We start from the raw sequence: 21973 nt of genomic DNA on the forward strand, positions 1-21973 counted from the left end.
AATGCTAGATCCCCGATCGTCCCAACTGGGCTCCTCTACTGATCATCCGGAAAAGAAACATAGTAACGGCCCGAATCCTCGTCGAACTCCCACTTGAGTTCGGTAGCGTCCCCTGCACTGGCATCATCGGCACCTGCATCTGTTTTGGAAGTATCTGTGGGTCACGGGGACTCAGCAATCTCACACCCGCGAGATCAAGACTATTTAAGCTTAAGAGTAGGAAAAGGGTAGTGAGGTGGAGCTGCAGCAAAGCACTAAGCATATATGGTGGCTAACTTACGCAAAAGAGAGCGAGAAGAGAAGCAACGCATGGTCGAGAAGCTAATAGTGATCAAGAAGTGATCCTGAAGCTACTTATGTTCAAACATAACACGAGACCGTGTTCTCTTCCCGGACTCCGCCGAAAAGAGACCATCATGGCTACTCACACGGTTGATTCATTTTAATTAAGTTAAGTATCAAGTTCTCTACAACCGGATATTAACAAATTCCCATCTGCCCATAACCGCCAGCATGGCTTTCGAAAGTTCAAAACCCTGCAGGGGTGTTCCAACTTAGCCCATCACAAGCTCTCATGGTCAACGAAGGATATTCCTTCTCCCGAGAAGACCCGATCAGTCTCGGAATCCCGGTTACAAGACATTTCGACAATGGTAAAACAAGACCAGCAAAGCCGTCTGACGTGCCGACAAATCTCGATAGGAGTCGCACGTATCTCGTTCTCAGGGCACACCGGATGAGACATCCTACGAGTAAAACCAACCCTCAAGTTGCCCCGAGGTCGCCCTGCGGTCTACTCGGTTCGAACCAACACTCAGAGGAGCACTGGCCCGGGGGGGTTAAAATAAAAATGACCCTTGAGTCTGCAGAACCCAAGGGAAGGTATATGGTGGTAGGTAGGCAAATGGTAAAACCAAGGTTGGGCCTTGCTGGAGGAGTTTTATTCAAAGCGAACTGTCAAGGGGTTCCCATAACACCCAACCGCGTAAGGAACGGAAAATCAAGGAACATAACACCGGTATGACGGAAACTAGGGCGGCAAGAGTGGAACAAAGCACCAGGCATAAGGCCGAGCCTTCCATCCTTTACCAAGTATATAGATGCATTAAAGTAAATAAGATATAATAATGATATCCCAACAATATCCATGTTCCAACAAGGAACAAACTTCATCTTCACCTGCAACTAGCAACGCTATAAGAGGGGCTGAGCAAAAGCGGTAACATAGCCAAACAACGGTTTGCTAGGAAAGGTGGGTTAGAGCTTGACATGGCAATATGGGAGGCATGATATAGCAAGTGGTAGGTAACGTGGCATTACAATAGAGCGAACAACTAGCAAGCAAAGATAGAAGTGATTTCGAGGGTATGGTCATCTTGCCTGCAAAGTTCTCAGAGTTGACGAAATCTTGATCCTCGTTAGCGTACTCAACGGGTTCCTCGATCACTTACTCGTCTCCCGGCTCTACCCAAAGCAAGAACACAAGCAAAGGAACAACAATCAACCACGGTGCAATGCACAAGCAACATGATGCAAAACATGGCATGATATGCAATGCATATGCGTGCTCCGGAAGGGAAAGAATGATCAAGGCATCAACTTGGCAAACCAAGTGTTTCGCTGGAAAGATGAGATGATTTCGGTCGAAAATGATATAAAGATCACCAGAAACGGAGGCACGGTTTGCAAATGGCAAGCAAAACCAGAATGGCACAGTTCTGCGATTAACAGCACGATGCCATCTAGAATGCAATGAGAAACTAATATAGTGCACTCCAACATAGCAACAAAGCATATGAGAGTGATGTACTCAAGATGCTTGACAAAACATAAACACTAAGCTACGGCTAAATCACACAAGAGCAGGTTCAAACAAGCATGGCAAAAGTGCAAAAGATATCAGCTTCTCATACTTAGTGAAAATACTAACATGCCAGAAATAACATCAGGAAGCAATGTTTAGAGCAAGCAAACAACATGCTACAAGAACATATCTTGGCAAACAAAGACATGGCATGATTCTGCTAAATGTATAGAACAAAAGTCCCTTACTGATCATGAGCCAAAAAGGCACAGAAGATAAGATGGCACCCATGTAAACATAGCAAGTTTTATGAACAGTTTAGGACTTAGCAGAAAAACAGAGCATGGCAAAAATAGAATTATGAAGGCATCTTTGCGAGCTCAAATCACTCAGCACAAAGCCTTGCATGACAAAACAAGCACAGCATCAGCAAGATGGCATGCTCATGAAGCTAACCATGGCAAGAGAAAGTTCATAGCATGCATGGATCACTGGCAACAACCATGGCAAAATTGATTAACATGTAGACAATCTGCCAGGAACATTTTATAGCAAAAGTAGAGCAAGATTAAGACATGCTAGGGCACTCCATAATTTCAAACAGGGACATGGATGGATAGAGCATAACCATATGTTCCAAACACCCTTACTGAAGATACTCAAAACAAGTATGGATCTCACTGTAGAATCATGTTTACCTGGCATCAAATTAACAGCAGGAAAAAGACTTAGCAAAATCCTAAGTCCCTGAGAACAGCAATATCACGAAGTCTAGTTTGCATGCTTGCTGTAGTCACCACATTGATCACAAAAATACATGGCAAGTACCTCTGTAAATATGGCATGACATAGTTCAAAACACATGTAGAGATCATGCCCATATGAAGCACACATCAAATGTGACAAAAATGAAAAATCATCATAATCTAATAAGTAGCAGCGGTAAACATTTTATAGCACTCTTGCATCAATGATTAGGGCATCAATATGAACTCGAACAAGCATCCCACAATGGAATTAAATGAAGAGCATCTCACAATGAACATTTCGATATCTCATATGCATGAAACGGAGCTACGGTCATGGACTTATGATGCAATGAACAGAGCATGAAAAAGTTGCAGAAAAGGACTTGGAGAAAAATATACCCCTCCAGACCAGATCTAGGGTTCGTGGGCACGGATGTCGAGGTTCGCCGGAATTCGTCGGGGACGGCGGTCGGAGGTGAGAATGACGACGGGGAGGTCACCGGTGCGCGAGGGGGAGCCGGCGAGGTCGGGCCGGACGGATCCGGCGCAGGCAACGGCGGACGCGGAGGAGCTCAGCGGTCGGCTGGCAGAGCGAGGCGGCACCAGCGGAGAAGCAGGGCGGAGGCGGCGTCTAGCGGGTGCGGAGGCGGCGGCGCTTGGCGCGGGGAGGCGCGGGCGGCGGACGGGCCCCGCTGGCCCGATTCGGGTCCGGTGGGCCGCGGCGGCGGGGACGGCGCGGTGGCGACAGGTGGCGGCGCTAGATTGGATGCGGGCGGCAGTGATGCTGAGGTGGCGGGCTGCAATTGGGCGGAGGGATGTGGCGGCGGCGGCTGGACGTGTCCGGTCACCGGGCGGACATGTCCGGCGACGCGAGGAGGGTGGATCTAGGGTTCATCTGCGCGAAAAATCAGGGAAGGACACCTATTTATAGGTAGGAGGAGGTATGAGTGTCCAAATGGAGTGTAGTTTTCGCCCACACGATCGTGATCCGACGACGGAGGACATGAAAGTGGTTTGGAAGGGTTATTGGGCCGTTTTGGAGGGGTGTTGGGCTGCAACATACATGAGGCTTTCCCAGTTACCCGGTTAACCGTTGGAGTATCAAACAGACTCCAAATGGAACAAAATTTGACAGGCGGTCTACCAGTGGCATACCAAGGCCACTTGGAAAATCTCGGTCCATTCTGGGAACGTTTAACACCCGCTCACGGAAAGAGACAAAAGGGGTACACCGGTGCACGTCGGAGTGTCGGATTGCAAAATGGACAACGGGGAAAATGCTCGGATGCATGAGACGAACACGTATGCAAATGCGATGCACATGATAACATGATATGAAATGAATGACATGAACAAAATGCAAAACGAAGACAAAACCCAACCACGAAGGGAATCTCATAACTTAAAGCCGGAAATGGTAAGAGTTGGAGTACAAATATGGCAAGTTACATCCGGGGTGTTACATAGTCCATTACAAAAATCAGTCTCACCGAGTTTGTGTAATCGGTCTCACCGAGATTACGTTATGCCCTAACCCTAACCAAATCGGTCCCATCGAGTTGACATGTCGGTCCCACCGAAATGCCTAATGGTCACATTATGAACTAAATCGGTCTGACCGAGTTTTATGATTCGGTCCCACCGAGTTTGGTGATTTGTGTGTAACGGTTAGATTTTTTGTGGAGGCTATTTATACCCCTCCACCCACTCTTCACTCGTGGAGAGAGCCATCAGAACATGCCTACACTTCCAACATACATTTTCTGAGAGAGAACCACCTACACTTGTGTTGAGGTCAAGATATTCCATTCCAACCACATAAATCTTGATCTCTAGCCTTCCCCAAGTTGCTTTCCAATCAAATCTTCTTTCTACCAAATCCAAATCCTGTGAGAGAGAGTTGAGTGTTGGGGATACTATCATTTGAAGCACAAGAGCAAGGAGTTCATCATCAACACACTATTTGTTACCTCTTGGAGAGTGGTGTCTCCAAAATTGGTTAGGTGTCACTTGGGATCCTCCGTCAAGATTGTGGAGTTGAACCAAGGAGTTTGTAAGGGCAAGGAGATCGCCTACTTCGTGAAGATCTACCCGAGTGAGGCAAGTCCTTCGTGGGCGACGGCCATGGTGGGATAGAAAAGGTTGCTTATTCGTGGACCCTTCGTGGGTGGAGCACTCCGTGGACTCGCGCAACCGTTACCCTTCGTGGGTTGAAGTCTCCATCAATGTGGATGTACGATAGCACCACCTATCAGAACCATGCCAAAAATCTCCGTGTCTCCAGTTGCGTTTGCACACCCCAAACTCCTCCCTTTACCTTCATATACAATTGTTTTACTTTCCACTGCTATACTCTTAGAATTACTTGCGTAGGTTGATTGCTTGACTTGTGCTAAGTTGCTAAAATCTGCCTAGAACTAAAATTGGGAAAATATTAGATTTTTATTTGGTCAAGTAGTCTAATCACCCCCCCCCCTCTGGACATCATTTCGATCTTACAAGTGGTATCAGAGCTTTGGTCTCCATTTGCTTTGATTACATAGCTTTTGGTGGTCATAGCCTTGGTTTCACAACCGAGGAGAGTATGGCGTCTAGTGAGGGAAATTACCACCGTAGAGGTCCTTACTTTGATGGTACAAATTTTGATAGTTGGAAGCATAAGATGAAAATGCATATTCTTGGATATTACCCCGCCGTTTGGGCTATTGTGTGTATTGGCTTGCAAGGTGAATTTTTCGATGGGAGAGAACCAAACCGTGAAGCTACCGTGGAAGAGTTGAATATGCTACAATACAATGCTCAAGCTTGTGATATTATCTTCAACGGATTATGCCCCGAAGAATTCAACAAAATCAGCCGTCTTGAGAATGCAAAGGAAATTTGGGATACTTTGATTGATATGCACGAAAGTACCGAATCTGTCAAGGAATCCAAATTGGATGTGCTTCAAAGTCAGCTTGACAAGTTCAAAATGAAGGATGGTGAAGGCGTCGCTGAAATGTACTCTAGGCTTGCTCTCATCACAAATGAGATTGCCGGCTTAGGAAGTGAAGAGATGACCGATAGATTCATCATCAAGAAGATCCTAAGAGACTTGGATGGAAAATATGATATTGTGTGCACATTGATCCAAATGATTCCCAATTACAAAGATCTCAAGCCAACGGAAGTTATTGGAAGAATTGTTGCTCATGAGATGTCACTCAAGGATAAGGAAGAGCTTCACAACAAGTCAAGTGGTGCTTACGAATCCTCGTGTGATGCTCCCACATCATCAAGTGAGAAGCAAATCTTCAATGAAGAATTGAGTCGAATGGTGAAGAACTTCAACAAGTTCTACAAGAGTAGAAGCAAGGAAAGAAGTTCCAAGTCAAGGTCCTACAATGACAAAAGATCTCCTAGTCGTGAGCGTAATTACTACAATTGTGAAAGACCCGGACACTACTCCAATGAATGTACGGCCCCCTACAAAAGAAGAGAAGATTCTCCCAAAAGAAGGAGTAGAAGAGAAGAATCACCATCAAGAGAGAGACGGAGTAGAGATGATCGTTATGAACGAAGACCCTCTCAGAGAAGCAAGGACTCGGAAAGGAAGGACAAATCATCAAGGAGCTACACAAAAAGAAGACATCAAGCTCATGTTGGTGAATGGGTATCCGGTTCCGACTCCGACAATCACTCCGAAAGAAGTTATCACTCTGACTCCGAATATACTCAAGATGAAGGTGTTGCCGGACTAGCACTTGTGACAAGCAACTCCTACGGCATATTTGACTCACCAAATGAAGGAATTGGGAGATGCTTCATGTCTAAAGGTCCAAAGGTAACACAACCCGAGTATGTTGATTTCAATAGTGATGAAGATGATTTGCTAGGAGATGATGATTTACTTGGTGACAACTCTAGTTATGAAAACTATGATGAGTTTGCTATTAATCATGATAATCAAGATAAAACGAATGACGATGATAAGAAGGAGATTGAGCGTCTAACTAAATAACTAAACACTCTTAAGTTAGCTCATGAAACTACCTTGGAAGATCATCGAGAACTTTTAAAGACTCATGATAAGCTACGCTTTGAAAAGCTCAACCTTGAGCAAGAACATGAGTTTTTAAAGGCAATCAATGATGATCTTCGCAAGAAAAGTTCTTCTTACATTGCCAAGCGTTTACTCTTGTCTACTTACATGCCACAAGTTAAATCTAGTAACAAGAACAAGGAAGATTCTTCATCTAGTAGTAACAACAATCATGCTAAATCCAATGTTGTTGCTTTTAGTAGCTCTCTTGATTCCACTAATAATTCTCTTAGCCAAGTTACACTTGAGTAAGAAAATAGTTTATTGAAGGGAATTATAGAGAAAGGTGTTTACAAGAGCCTTGCCGGAAGTAAGCAATTCTAGGAAATTGTACGCAAGCAAGGAAGACACCGGAAGAATCAAGGTGTTGATTTTGAACGAAAGTTCAATGCCAATGGAGTTGATGGGAAGAAGATCAATACCCCAAGACGAAGTTTGTTCCTCAACAAGAGAAGTATGATCCTACTTCTTTCAAAGGAACACAATCTCAAGATGATCTTCCACCACAAGACCACAAGCAAAAAGGCAAGGACAAGCTTCAAGAGGAGATTGATGCATTTGAGGAAGCACCCAAAGCCTTGGTCAAATGGACTCCCAAGACTACATCAATTTCTACTTCAAGTACGACTACAACCCCAAGGATTCCCATCAAGATGGTGTGGATCCCGAAGAACAAGAACTAGAGAGTTCTTGAGGGTGACTCCGCCAACCTACTTCACTCTTATCATTTTGGCAAGGACAAGTGCAAACAACTTTCATATCTTGCACTAGTTCAAGGAGTCATAAACCCTCTTGTTGGTAAGACAAGGGATAAGGTAGCCTAATGCTTCGATGGACATCATCTTGTGTACACATCACTCTATGTCTATGGATATCCTTGTTTGTTCCTTGTGGGACTAACCCATGTAGGTTGAAAGTGTAACTCACTCCAAAGGATTGCTCCAAATGATCTACATCAACATTGAGCATCCACATCTTCAACACCTACATGAAGTCATCATCGACAAAACCCAAGGTTAGTTGATCCCTCTTAGGGGGGATATCACATCTAGGGGGAGCTTTACTCTAATCAATTGAGTTAAAGCAACTCTAATGGTGTGAATACAACAATGCTCTATGTAAAAGTGGTAACCCCACTTGTGCTTAAACGATGAGTATGACCTATGATCAAATGTTCTCATTTGACTCCTAAGTCAATATACTCATATATAGATGACCTAGTCATGGCCAATTGCTTGATAGATGCTAGAGTGTATGTGCATGCTTCGTCACATACTTCATTTGCCATTTTAATTATGTGAGCATGTTGAATGCATGTTTTTCTCATTCGAGGACATCCATTTGTTGCTTTGATTGTTTGGTTTTTCCTCTTTTGACAAATGGATGGACAAGAATGCCTAAGAACTCCCTCTAGCTATCTATGCTTTTCTCATCTCAAACTCTATTCATGCTACATCACAAAGTTTGATCAAGTCAGATTCGAACCACTCTGTGTGAGGAGCACTCAGAGTTCCCGATTTGTCATAGACTTAAATTTCCAAAACCTCTTTGTGCATTTCGGTCTGACCGATTCATCCTTTTCGGTCCTACCATGATCACTTAGTTGATCTAGGTTTTCAATCTCGGTGCAACCGATTAGAACTGTTCGGTCACACCAATTTGCAGTAACTGCCTGCAGTTTTGCATCTCGGTGCCACCGAGTTGTTCCACTCGGTCACACCGACAGGGTCAGGTTATATATACCAACGGGCCAAATTTTGGAAAATTTTCCGAAACCCTTCGCCCGCGCATAACCTACTCTGCCTCTTTGGGTCTCTGGATCGTCTTCTCGCCGCCAGCGACCTCCCGCCGCTGGTCTCCGCCGCCGTCAACGGAAATCTGCTCCGCCGTTGCTGCCGTAGCGAACACTCGCCGCATTAGGGTAAGTGTTCGATCCCTTGTGCTGTCTTTTTCACTCCGATTCCTAGCACAAGGATAATGCCATGTTTCTTGCCATGATTGAGATTCATCCATCCAGCTAAAACTTCCTTAGGTCTAGATTGATTCGAAAATTTTAGGGTTAGCTCTCCGCAGAACTCATCTCGGACCGACCGAACCATAGAAATCGGTCTCACCGATTCGGCCTTGGCCATTGCACATGCGCTCTTCGGTCTGACCGAAACACGCAAATCGGTGTGACCGAGTTCAGGACTCTGTGAAACCCTAGCAATCTCGGTGCCACCGAACTGTGACTCGGCCCTGCCGAGTTCACTAGTTTAGGTTCCAAGTGTTGCTTCGGTATCACCGAGTTTGTCAATTCGGTAGCTCCGAGATCACTTCTGTAGAGAACTAAAACTAACCTTTTTGACTCAATTGTTTTGCAAAACTCATGTACTTTGTGATGCTCATCTTATCTACCTCATCTATAATCTATTCACAGGGTCTACTGACAGTTTTCCTGAAAGATGTCTGATCAAAGTGACAGCCAGAACAAATCTGAAGAACAGGTCTAGATGAGTGAGGGCACTAGTCCCTCCAGCTCTTGTGATGATGGCAACAGGAGCACACCAAGCAACTTGCCAAAGGCAGCTACCAGGACAAGGAAGAAGAAAACTTTTGATTCAGAGGATGAAGATTTATGTGGCTGTTGAGGATGAGGCCACTTCAAAGAAAGAGGTGCTGAAAAAGGAGTATGGCTCGGCTGCTACAGTTAAGCCAGGGATGCATAAGAAGGCACCAGCAAAGAGAGTTCCTATGTCTAAGGCCAGAGCATCCACTGCTGAAACCTCCAAGCCAACTGAAGAGGCGGTTGGAGAAGGGAACAAAAGGAAGGAAAGGGTCAACAAGACCACTGCCAGAGTGCTTGGCAGATCATCAATAATGAGAGGCTCAGATGAAGAGGAAGAGGATGCCGCACCAGCACCCAAAGAACAAAAGCTCATGGGAGATGCAATCAGATCAGGGGCTGCTCCATCTAAGCCCAAAGCTGCTCCCAAGGCTACTGATCCAGCTCAGAAGCCTAAACCCAAGAGAAGCACTAGAAACATTCCTGCTGAGGAGAAAAACAAGGCCCCAGTGCCTGAAGCTGCTGAAGAAGAGGATGATGAATCCCATGTTTTACAGAAGTTGAAGCCCAAAATACCTGACCATAATGATTATCATCCAGTCGTTGAGGACATGCACATCAGGAAGGATGCGGGACTGAGGTTATGGAGACAGTCTGATCCATATGCTATCAGGAGGAGGACTGTTGTGGACTACAAGTTTCACACCAAGGAACAGCAAGACTTTTATGAGACAATCCTGCTTGACAAGAAGCCCATTGTGTGTGACATGAGATGGGTTGACTGGGAGTACATCAAGGAGAATCAAGATCACTATCCAGGTGTATATGACAGCTTCAAGGCATGTGGAGTTGATACCTTTGTGGCCCAGAAGCTCACCAAGTGGAATGATGAGTTAATCATGCAGTTCTACTCCACTGCCCATTTCTATCCAGATGGGAAGATCGTTTAGATGTCTGAGGGTACCAGTTACCAGTCTACAGTTGATGAATGGGCTAAGCTGATCAATGCCCCTGCAGAGCATGAACATGACTTGGATGTATATGCTAAGAAGAAGAAAGACCACAACACAATGGCCAACATGTACAAAGAGATCCCAAATGCTGCTTTGGATACTCACAAGTTTGGATCTGTCCACTACTTGTTGTCTGGTCTGCCTACTATAAATTGGATCCTCAGACACACATTGCTACCCAAGTCAGGTGATCACAAGATGATCAGGGGACATGCCATCAACTTGCTACATTTGTTTGATGTGCCTCAAAAAATCAAAATCATGAGTCTGATTGTGTAGACAATCAAAAGGACAGCAGCTGATCAGAAGAGGAGTTGTGGGTATGCCCCACAAATTCAGGAGCTCATCAACTCAAAGATGGGCACAGGCAAGTATCTTTTGGATAAGGAGCACCTGGCCATCTACCCTGATTTTGAAGACAATATTGTTGTTGTTGGAAATATGCCCTAGAGGCAATAATAGAATGGTTATTATTATATTTCTTTGTTCATGGTAATTGTCTATTGTTCATGCTATAATTGTGTTATCCGGAAATCGTAATACATGTGTGAATACATAGACCACAACACGTCCCTAGTGAGCCTCTAGTTGACTAGCTCGTTGATCAAAAGATAGTCATGGTTTCCTGACTATGGACATTGGATGTCATTGATAACGGGATCACATCATTAGGAGAATGATGTGATGGACAAGACCCAATCCTAAGCATAGCTCAAAGATCATGTAGTTCGTTTGCTGTAGCTTTTCCGAATGTCAAGTATCATTTCCTTAGACCATGAGATTGTGCAACTCCCGGATTCCGTAGGAGTGCTTTGGGTGTGCCAAACGTCACAACGTAACTGGGTGACTATAAAGGTACACTACAGGTATCTCCGAAAGTGTCTGTTGGGTTGGCACGAATCGAGACTGGGATTTGTCACTCCGTATGACGGAGAGGTATCTCTGGGCCCACTCGGTAATGCATCATCATAGCTCAATGTGACCAAGTGGTTGATCACGGGATCATGCATTACGGTACGAGTAAAGTGACTTGCCGGTAACGAGATTGAACGAGGTATTGGGATACCGACGATCGAGTCTCGGGCAAGTAACGTACCGATTAACAAAGGGAATTGTATGCGGATTGATTGAATCCTCGACATCGTGGTTCATCCGATGAGATCATCGTGTAGCATGTGGGAGCCAACATGGGTATCCAGATCCCGCTGTTGGTTATTGACCGGAGAGTCGTCTCGGTCATGTCTACATGTCTCCCGAACCCGTAAGGTCTACACACTTAAGGTTCGGTGACGCTAGGGTTGTTGAGATATTAGTATACGGTAACCCGAAAGTTGTTCGGAGTCCTGGATGAGATCCCGGACATCACGAGGAGTTCCGGAATGGTCCGGGGGTGAAGATTTATATATAGGAAGTCAAGTTTCGGCCATCGAGAAAGTTTCGGGGGTAATCGGTATTGTACCGGGACTATCGGAAGGGTCCCGGGGGTCCACCGGGTGGGGCCACCTATCCCGGAGGGCCCCATGGGCTGAAGTGGGAGGGGAACCAGCCCCTAGTGGGCTGGTGCGCCCCCCTTGGGCCTCCCCCTGCGCTTAGGGTTGGAAACCCTAGGGGTGGGGGCGCCACCCTTGCCTTGGGGGGAAAGGCACCCCCTTGGCCACCGCCCCCCTAGGAGATTGGATCTCCTAGGGCCGGCGCCCCCCCTAGGGACCCTATATATAGTGGGGGAGGGAGGGCAGCCGCACCCAAGCCCCTGGCCTCTCCCTCTCCCTCCCGTGACACTCCTCCGTCTCCCTACGCTTGGCGAAGCCCTGCCGAGATCACCGTTGCTTCCACCACCACGCCGTCGTGCTGCTGGATCTTCATCAACCTCTCCTTCCCCCTTGCTGGATCAAGAAGGAGGAGATGTCTTCCCAACCGTATGTGTGTTGAACGCGGAGGTGTCGTCCGTTCGGTACTAGGTCATTGGTGATTTGGATCACGTCGAGTACGACTCCATCAACCCCGTTCTCTTGAACGCTTCCGCACACGATCTACAAGGGTATGTAGATGCACTCATCTCTCCCTCGTTGCTAGATGACTCCATAGATTGATCTTGGTGATGTGTAGAAAATTTTAAAATTCTGCTACGTTCCCCAACAGTGGCATCATGAGCTAGGTCTATGCGTAGTTTCTATGCACGAGTAGAACACAAAGCAGTTGTGGGCGTCGATATTGTCAATTATCTTGCCGTTACTAGTCTTATCTTGATTCGGCGGCATTGTGGGATGAAGCATCCCGGACCGACCTTACACGTACGCTTACGTGAGACTGGTTCCACCGACTGACATGCACTAGTTGCATAAGGTGGCTGGCGGGTGTCTGTCTCTCCGACTTTAGTCGGATCGGATTCGACGAACAGGGTCCTTATGAAGGGTAAATAGAAATTGGCAATTCACGTTGTGGTTTCGGCGTAGGTAAGAAATGTTCTTGCTAGAAACCTATAGCAGCCACGTAAAAACTTGCAACAACAATTAGAGGACGTCTAACTTGTTTTTGCAGCAAGTGTTTTGTGATGTGATATGGCCAAAAGGATGTGATGAATGATATATGTGATGTATGAGATTGATCATGTTCTTGTAATAGGAATCACGACTTGCATGTCGATGAGTATGACAACCGGCAGGAGCCATAGGAGTTGTCTTTATTTATTTATGACCTGCATGTCAACATAAACGTCATGTAATTACTTTACTTTATTACTAAAGCGTTAGCCATAGTAGTAGAAGTAATAGATGACGAGACAACTTCAAGAAGACACGATGATGGAGATCATGGTGTCATGCCGGTGACAACGATGATCATGAAGCCCCGAAGATGGAGATCAAAAGGAGCAAATGATATTGGCCATATCATGTCACTATTTGATTGCATGTGATGTTTATCATGTTTTACATCTTATTTGCTTAGAACGACGGTAGCTTAAATAAGATGATCCCTCGTAATAATTTCAAGAAAGTGTTCCCCCTAACTGTGCACCGTTGCGAAGGTTCGTTGTTTCGAAGCACAACGTGATGATCAGGTGTGATAGATTCTAGCGTTCGAATACAACGGGTGTAAGCCAGATTTACACACGCAATACACTTAGGTTGACTTGACGAGCCTAGCATGTACAGACATGGCCTCGGAACACAGAAGACTGAAAGGTCGAGCATGAGTCGTATAGAAGATACGATCAACATGAAGATGTTCACCGATGTTGACTAGTCCGTCTCACGTGATGATCGGACACGGCCTAGTTAACTCGGATCATGTTTCACTTAGATGACTGGAGGGATGTCTATCTGAGTGGGAGTTCATTGAGTAATTTGATTAGATGAACTTAATTATCATGAACTTAGTCTAAAATCTTTACAATATGTCTTGTAGATCAAATGGCCCACGTTGTCCTCAACTTCAACGCGTTCCTAGAGAAAACCAAGCTGAAAGATGATGGCAGCAACTATACGGACTGGGTCCGGAACCTGAGGATCATCCTCATAGCTGCCAACAAAGATTATGTCCTAGAAGCACCGCTAGGTAACACACCTGTCCCGGAGAACCAAGACGTTATGAACGCTTGGCAGTCACGTGCCGATGATTACTCCCTCGTTTAGTGCGGAATGCTTTACAGCTTAGAACCGGGGCTCCAAAAGCGTTTTGAGAGACACGGAGCATATGAGATGTTCGAAGAGCTGAAAATGGTTTTCCAAGGTCATGCCCGGGTTGAGAGATATGAAGTCTCCAACAAGTTCTTTAGCTGTAAGATGGAGGAAAATAGTTTTGTCAGTGAGCACATACTCAAAATGTCTGGGTTGCATAACCGCTTGACTCGGCTGGGAGTTAATCTCCCGGATGACGCGGTCATTGACAGAATCCTTCAGTCGCTTCGACCGAGCTACAAGAGCTTTGTGATGAACTTCAATATGCAGGGGATGGAAAAGACCATTCCTGAGGTATATTCAATGCTGAAATCAGCGGAGGTAGAAATCAAAAAGGAACATCAAGTGTTGATGGTGAATAAAACCACTAAGTTCAAGAAAGGCAAGGGTAAAAAGAACTTCAAGAAGGACGGCAAGGGAGTTGCTGCGTCCGGTAAGCAAGCTGCCGGGAAGAAGCCAAAGAATGGACCCAAGCCCGAGACTGAGTGTTTTTATTGCAAGGGAAGTGGTCACTGGAAGCGGGACTGCCCCAAATACTTAGCGGACAAGAAGGCCGGCAACACTAAAGGTATATGTGATATACATGTAATTAATGTGTACCTTACCAGTACTCGTAGTAGCTCCTGGGTATTTGATACCGGTGCGGTTGCTCACATTTGTAACTCAAAGCAGGAGCTGCGGAATAAGCGGAGACTGGCGAAGGACGAGGTGACGATGCGCGTCGGGAATGGTTCCAAGGTCGATGTGATCGCCGTCGGCACGCTACCTCTACATTTACCTATGGGATTAGTTTTAAACCTCAATAATTGTTATTTAGTGCCAGCTTTGAGCATCAACATTGTACCATGATCTCGTTTAATTCGAGATGGCTACTCATTTAAATCCGAGAATAATGGTTGTTCTATTTATATGAGAGATATGTTTTATGGTCATGCTCCGATGGTGAATGGTTTATTCTTAATGAATCTCGAGTGTAATGTTACACATATTCATAGTGTGAATACCAAAAGATGTAAGGTTGATAATGATAGTCTCACATACTTGTGGCACTGCCGCCTTGGTCACATAGGTGTCAAACGCATGAAGAAGCTCCATGCAGATGGACTTTTGGAGTCTCTTGATTACGAATCATTTGACACGTGCGAACCATGCCTCATGGGTAAAATGACCAAGACTCCGTTCTCAGGAACAATGGAGCGAGCAACCGACTTATTTGAAATCATACATACTGATGTGTGCGGTCGAATGAGTGTTGAGGCTCGCGGTGGCTATCGTTATGTTCTCACCCTCACTGATGACTTGGGTGGATATGTCTACTTAATGAAACACAAGTCTGAGACCTTTGAAAAGTTCAAGGAATTTCAGAGTGAGGTTGAGAATCAACGTGACAAGAAAATCAAGTTCTTGCGATCAGATCGTGGGGGAGAATACTTGAGTCGTGAATTTGGCACACACTTAAGAAAATGTGGAATAGTTTCACAACTCACGCCGCTTGGAACACCTCAGCGTAACGGTGTGTCCGAACGTCGTAATCGCACTCTATTGGATATGGTGCGATCTATGATGTCTCTTACCGATCTACCGCTATCATTTTGGGGCTATGCTTTAGAGACAGCCGCATTCACTTTAAATAGGGCTCCATCGAAATCCGTTGAGACGACACCGTATGAATTATGGTTTGGGAAGAAACCTAAGATGTCGTTCCTAAAAGTTTGGGGATGCGACGCTTATGTCAAGAAACTTCAACCTGAAAAGCTCGAACCCAAATCGGAAAAATGCGTCTTCATGGGATACCCTAAAAAACTATTGGGTATACCTTCTACCTCAGATCCGAAGGCAAGATCTTTGTTGCCAAGAATGGGTCCTTTCTAGAGAAAGAGTTTCTCTCGAAAGAAATAAGTGGGAGGAAAGTAGAACTTGATGAGGTATTACCTCTTGAACTAGTAAGTGGCGCAGCTCAAGAAAATGTTCCTGAGGTGCCTGCACCGACTAGAGAGGAAGTTAATGATGATGATCATGAAACTTCAGATCAAGTTGCTACTGAACTTCGTAGGTCCACAAGGACACGTTCCACACCAGAGTGGTACGGCAACCCTGTCCTGGAAATCATGTTGTTAGACAATGTTGAACCTTTGAACTATGAAGAAGCGATGGCGGGCCCGGATTCCGACAAATGGCCGGAAGCCATGAAATCCGAGATAGGATCCATGTATGAAAACGAAGTATGGACTTTGACTGACTTTCCCGATGATCGGCGAGCCATAGAAAATAAATGGATCTTTAAGAAGAAGAAGAAGAAGAAGAAGAAGAAGAAGAAGAAGAAGAAGAAGACAGACGCAGATGGTAAAGTGACCATCTATAAAGCTCGGCTTGTCGCTAAGGGTTATCGACAAGTTCAAGGGGTTGACTACGATGAGACTTTCTCACCCGTAGTGAAGCTAAAGTCCGTCCGAATCATGTTAGCAATTGCCGCATTCTATGATTATGAGATATGGCAAATGGACGTCAAAACGGCATTCCTTAATGGTTTCCTTAAGGAAGAATTGTATATGATGCAGCCGGAAGGTTTTGTCGATCCTAAGAATGCTGACAAGGTGTGCAAGCTCCAACGCTCAATTTATGGGCTGGTGCAAGCATCTCGGAGTTGGAACATTCGTTTTGATGAGATGATCAAAGCGTTTGGGTTTACGCAGACTTATGGAGAAGCCTGCATTTACAAGAAAGTGAGTGGGAGCTCTGTAGCATTTCTCATATTGTATGTGGATGACATACTGTTGATGGGAAATGATATAGAATTCTTGGAAAGCATAAAGGCCTACTTGAACAAGTGTTTTTCAATGAAGGATCTTGGAGAAGCTGCCTATATATTAGGCATCAAGATCTATAGAGATAGATCGAGACGCCTCATTGGTCTTTCACAGAGTATGTACCTTGACAAGATATTGAAGAAGTTCAAAATGGATCAGTCAAAGAAGGGTTCTTGCCTGTATTGCAAGGTACGAGATTGATCACGGCTCAATGCCCGACCACGGCAGAAGATAGAGAAAAGATGAGTGCCGTACCCTATGCCTCGGCCGTAGGGTCTATCATGTATGCTATGTTGTGTACCAGACCTGATGTAAACCTTGCCGTAAGTTTGGTAGGAAGGTATCAAAGTAATCCCGGCATGGAACACTGGACAGCGGTCAAGAATATCCTGAAGTACCTGAAAAGGACTAAGGATATGTTTCTCATTTATGGAGGTGACGAAGAGCTCGTCGTAAAGGGTTACGTCGATGCTAGCTTCGACACAGATCTGGATGACTCTAAGTCACAAACCGGATACGTGTATGTTTTGAATGGTGGGGCAGTAAGCTGGTGCAGTTGCAAGCAAAGCGTTGTGGCGGGATCTACATGTGAAGCGGAGTACATGGCAGCCTCGGAGGCAGCACAAGAAGCAGTCTGGGTGAAGGAGTTCATTACTGACCTAGGAGTCATACCCAATGCGTCGGGCCCGATGACTCTCTTATGTGACGACACTGGAGCTATTGCCCTTGCCAAGGAGCCCAGGTTTCACAGGAAGACCAGGCATATTAAGCGTCGCTTCAACTCCATTCGTGAAAGTGTTCAAAATGGAGACATAGAGATTTGTAAAGTACATACGGACCTGAATGTGGCAGATCCGTTGACTAAACCTCTCCCTAGAGCAAAACATGATCAACACCAGAACTGCATGGGTGTTCGATTCATCACAATGTAACTAGATTATTGACTCTAGTGCAAGTGGGAGACTGTTGGAAATATGCCCTAGAGGCAATAATAAAATGGTTATTATTATATTTCTTTGTTCATGATAATTGTCTATTGTTCATGCTATAATTGTGTTATCCGGAAATCGTAATACATGTGTGAATACATAGATCACAACACGTCCCTAGTGAGCCTCTAGTTGACTAGCTCGTTGATCAAAAGATAGTCATGGTTTCCTGACTATGGACATTGGATGTCATTGATAACGGGATCACATCATTAGGAGAATGATGTGATGGACAAGACCCAATCCTAAGCATAGCTCAAAGATCGTGTAGTTCGTTTGTTGTAGCTTTTCCGAATGTCAAGTATCATTTCCTTAGACCATGAGATTGTGCAACTCCCGGATACCGTAGGAGTGCTTTGGGTGTGCCAAACGTCACAACGTAACTGGGTGACTATAAAGGTACACTACAGGTATCTCCGAAAGTGTCTGTTGGGTTGGCACGAATCGAGACTGGGATTTGTCACTCCGTATGATGGAGAGGTATCTCTGGGCCCACTCGGTAATGCATCATCATAATGAGCTCAATGTGACCAAGTGGTTGATCACGGGATCATGCATTACGGTACGAGTAAAGTGACTTGCCGGTAACGAGATTGAACGAGGTATTGGGATACCAACGATCGAGTCTCGGGCAAGTAACGTACCGATTGACAAAGGGAATTGTATGCGGATTGATTGAATCCTCGACATCGTGGTTCATCCGATGAGATCATTGTGTAGCATGTGGGAGCCAACATGGGTATCCAGATCCCGCTGTTGGTTATTGACCGGAGAGTCGTCTCGGTCATGTCTACATGTCTCCCGAACCCGTAAGGTCTACACACTTAAGGTTCGGTGACGCTAGGGTTGTTGAGATATTAGTATACGGTAACCCAAAAGTTCTTCGGAGTCCCGGATGAGATCCCGGACGTCACGAGGAGTTCCGGAATGGTCCGGAGGTGAATATTTATATATAGGAAGTCAAGTTTCGGCCATCGGGAAAGTTTCGGGGGTAATCGGTATTGTACCGGGACCACCGGAAGGGTCCCGGGGGTCCACCGGGTGGGGCCACCTATCCCGGAGGGCCCCATGGGCTGAAGTGGGAGGGGAACCAGCCCCTAGTGGGCTGGTGCACCCCCCTTGGGGCTGCCCCTGCGCTTAGGGTTGGAAACCCTAGGGGTGGGGGCGCCACCCTTGCCTTGGGGGGCAAGGCACCCCCTTGGCCGCCGCCCCCCTAGGAGATTGGATCTCCTAGGGCCGGCGCCCCCCTAGGGACCCTATATATAGTGGGGGGAGGGAGGGCAGCCGCACCCAAGCCCATGGCCTCTCCCTCTCCCTCCCCCTCCCGTGACACTCCTCCGTCTCCCTACGCTTGGCGAAGCCCTGCCGAGATCACCGTTGCTTCCACCACCACGCCGTCGTGCTGCTGGATCTTCATCAACCTCTCCTTCCCCCTTGCTGGATCAAGAAGGAGGAGACGTCTTCCCAACCATACGTGTGTTGAACGCGGAGGTGCCGTCTGTTCGGTACTAGGTCATTGGTGATTTGGATCACGTCGAGTACGACTCCATCAACCCCGTTCTCTTGAACGCTTCCGCACGCGATCTACAAGGGTATGTAGATGCACTCCTCTCTCCCTCGTTGCTAGATGACTCCATAGATTGATCTTGGTGATGCGTAGAAAATTTTAAAATTCTGCTACGTTCCCCAACAGTTTTAATGACTGAGGAAGATCCATCATCTGTGCAAGCACATGAGAAGAGAGAGAAGACAAGGGCAGAGAAAACTGCAAGGATGCCAACTGCTGAAGAGGCATCTCAAGTATTCCTGAACAGCAAGCAAGATCAGCTTGGATATCTGATTCAAGCTACACTGAGGATTGAGAAGGGCTTGGCCACCCTGACTCAGAATCGGGAGAGCCTGGAGAGGTTGTGGAAACAAAATTCTATGATCTTGATCTGAAGGTGACTGAGATTCAGACTGCAGTTGAGCAGCTTCGGGAGGAAAGTAGAGGAGAAGAAGGGCAAGTCAACTACTGATGCTTTCAAGCGTGTGCCACGAGGTCCAAGGTCTGCTGCAGTGCCAGTCTCAGATGCTCGAGCTTCAGTGTCAGCACCAGCAGCCACGGCTCCAGTGCCACCTCCAGCAGCCACTCCATCAGCTCCACCTACTTCATCCGAAGCCTTCATCCTTGGAGTTCTCTCTACACCACCTCCCGAAGATCAAGGCTGAGAGTCGTTTAGCACTATGCATTTTTGAACTTTTTGGTAACTTGTTGCCAAAGGGGGAGAAAAATGTATAGATCATAGGCTTCCAGAGAGGGTGTTGTTCTTTTTATCTCTCTTGCTATTTTGGTTGAACTTCTTTATTGAGTGCTTGTGTGAGATACTTTATATCCTTGTGAGATACTTGTTTGATCATGTGTTCGATCATATGCTACCCTTAATGCTTGTTGGATGATACCATCTCTTATATCCTATATGATCATTCACTAGCTTGGTGATGAGTGCATGCTTTTAATCTCTATCATTTTGAGCGCTCCACCAAGATGTATGTGACATGGAAGAGTAACCCATGATCCTAATCGATTGTGTATTTGCATTCAAAAGCAAAATTTAAATAATGCACAAATTTAGGGGGAGCTCTTGCTTATCACATACTTCTCAAAGCAATGATGTTTTTTTAATCTTATTTATCATTTGTCGAAGCTTTGATATATATGTTGTCATCAATTACCAAAAAGGGGGAGATTGAAACTACAACTATCCCTGGATGGTTTTGGTAATTCCTAACAACATATAACTCATTGAGCTAATGCTACTTAAAGATAAACATTTCAGGAAAGCTCAATGATTGGCATGGCATGGATGAGAAAAGTGGATCCCTCAAAATTCTAAGGATAAAGAATTGGCTCAAGCTCAAAGCTCAGGACTCTACATCTTTTCATTTTAAGTGATCCAAGATCACATTAGTCCATAGGAAAAGCCAATACTATTAAGAGGGGATGAGGTGTTGCTAATGGCTTGCTTGCTCAAAGTGCTTAGTGATATGCTCCAAAAGCCCTCAACTATTTTCTCACATCCACATATGTCCCAAACCAAAAGTCAAACTTGGCCACACCGAAACTTTCTATACGGCGCCACCGAGTTCAGTTGACATAGCCACTGCCAGAAACCCTAGTCTTTTTGGTCTCACCGATAGGGATCTCGGTCTCACCGAGATGGGATTGTAATCTCTCTGTTTCCCTTCGTAACGTTTCAGTCAACCGAGATGAGCGATCGGTCCCACCAAGATTGCAATGCAAACTCTCTATTTCCCTTTCGTAACATTTCGGTCCAACTGAGATGAGCGAATCGGTCCCACCGAGTTTGCATGACCAACTCTCTGTTAGTCCATTATCAAAATCGGTCTCACCGAGTTTGTGTAATCGGTCTCATCGAGATTACGTTATGCCCTAACCCTAACCAAATCGGTCCCACCGAGTTGACATGTCGGTCCCACCGAAATGCCTAACTGTCACATTATGAACTAAATCGGTCTGACCGAGTTTTATGATTCGGTCCCACCGAGTTTGGTGATTTGTGTGTAACGGTTAGATTTTGTATGGAGGCTATTTATACCCCTCCACCCACTCTTCACTCATGGAGAGAGCCATCAGAACATGCCTACACTTCCAACATACATTTTCTGAGAGAGAACCACCTACACTTGTGTTGAGGTCAAGATATTCCATTCCAACCACATAAATCTTGATCTCTAGCCTTCCCCAAGTTGCTTTCCACTCAAATCTTCTTTCTACCAAATCCAAATCTTGTGAGAGAGAGTTGAGTGTTGGGGAGCCTATCATTTGAAGCACAAGAGTAAGGAGTTTATCATCAACACACCATTTGTTACCTCTTGGAGAGTGGTGTCTCCAAGATTGGTTAGGTGTCACTTGGGAGACTCCGTCAAGATTGTGGAGTTGAACCAAGGAGTTTGTAAGGGCAAGAAGATCGCCTACTTCGTGAAGATCTACCCGAGTGAGGCAAGTCCTTCGTGAGCGACGGTCATGGTGGGATAGACAAGGTTGCTTCTTCGTGGACCCTTCGTGGGTGGAGCCCTCCGTGGACTCGCGCAACCGTTACCCTTCGTGGGTTGAAGTCTCCATCAACATGGATGTACGATAGCACCACCTATCGGAACAACGTCAAAAATCTCCGTGTCTCCAATTGCGTTTGCACACCCCAAACTCCTCCCTTTACCTTCATATGCAATTGTTTTACTTTCCGCTGCTATACTCTTACAATTGCATGTGTAGATTAATTGGTTGACTTGTGCTAAGTTGCTAAA

Source organism: Triticum urartu, chromosome 6 (genome assembly GCF_003073215.2).
Source record: "Triticum urartu cultivar G1812 chromosome 6, Tu2.1, whole genome shotgun sequence".
Classification (NCBI taxonomy): Eukaryota; Viridiplantae; Streptophyta; class Magnoliopsida; order Poales; family Poaceae; genus Triticum; species Triticum urartu.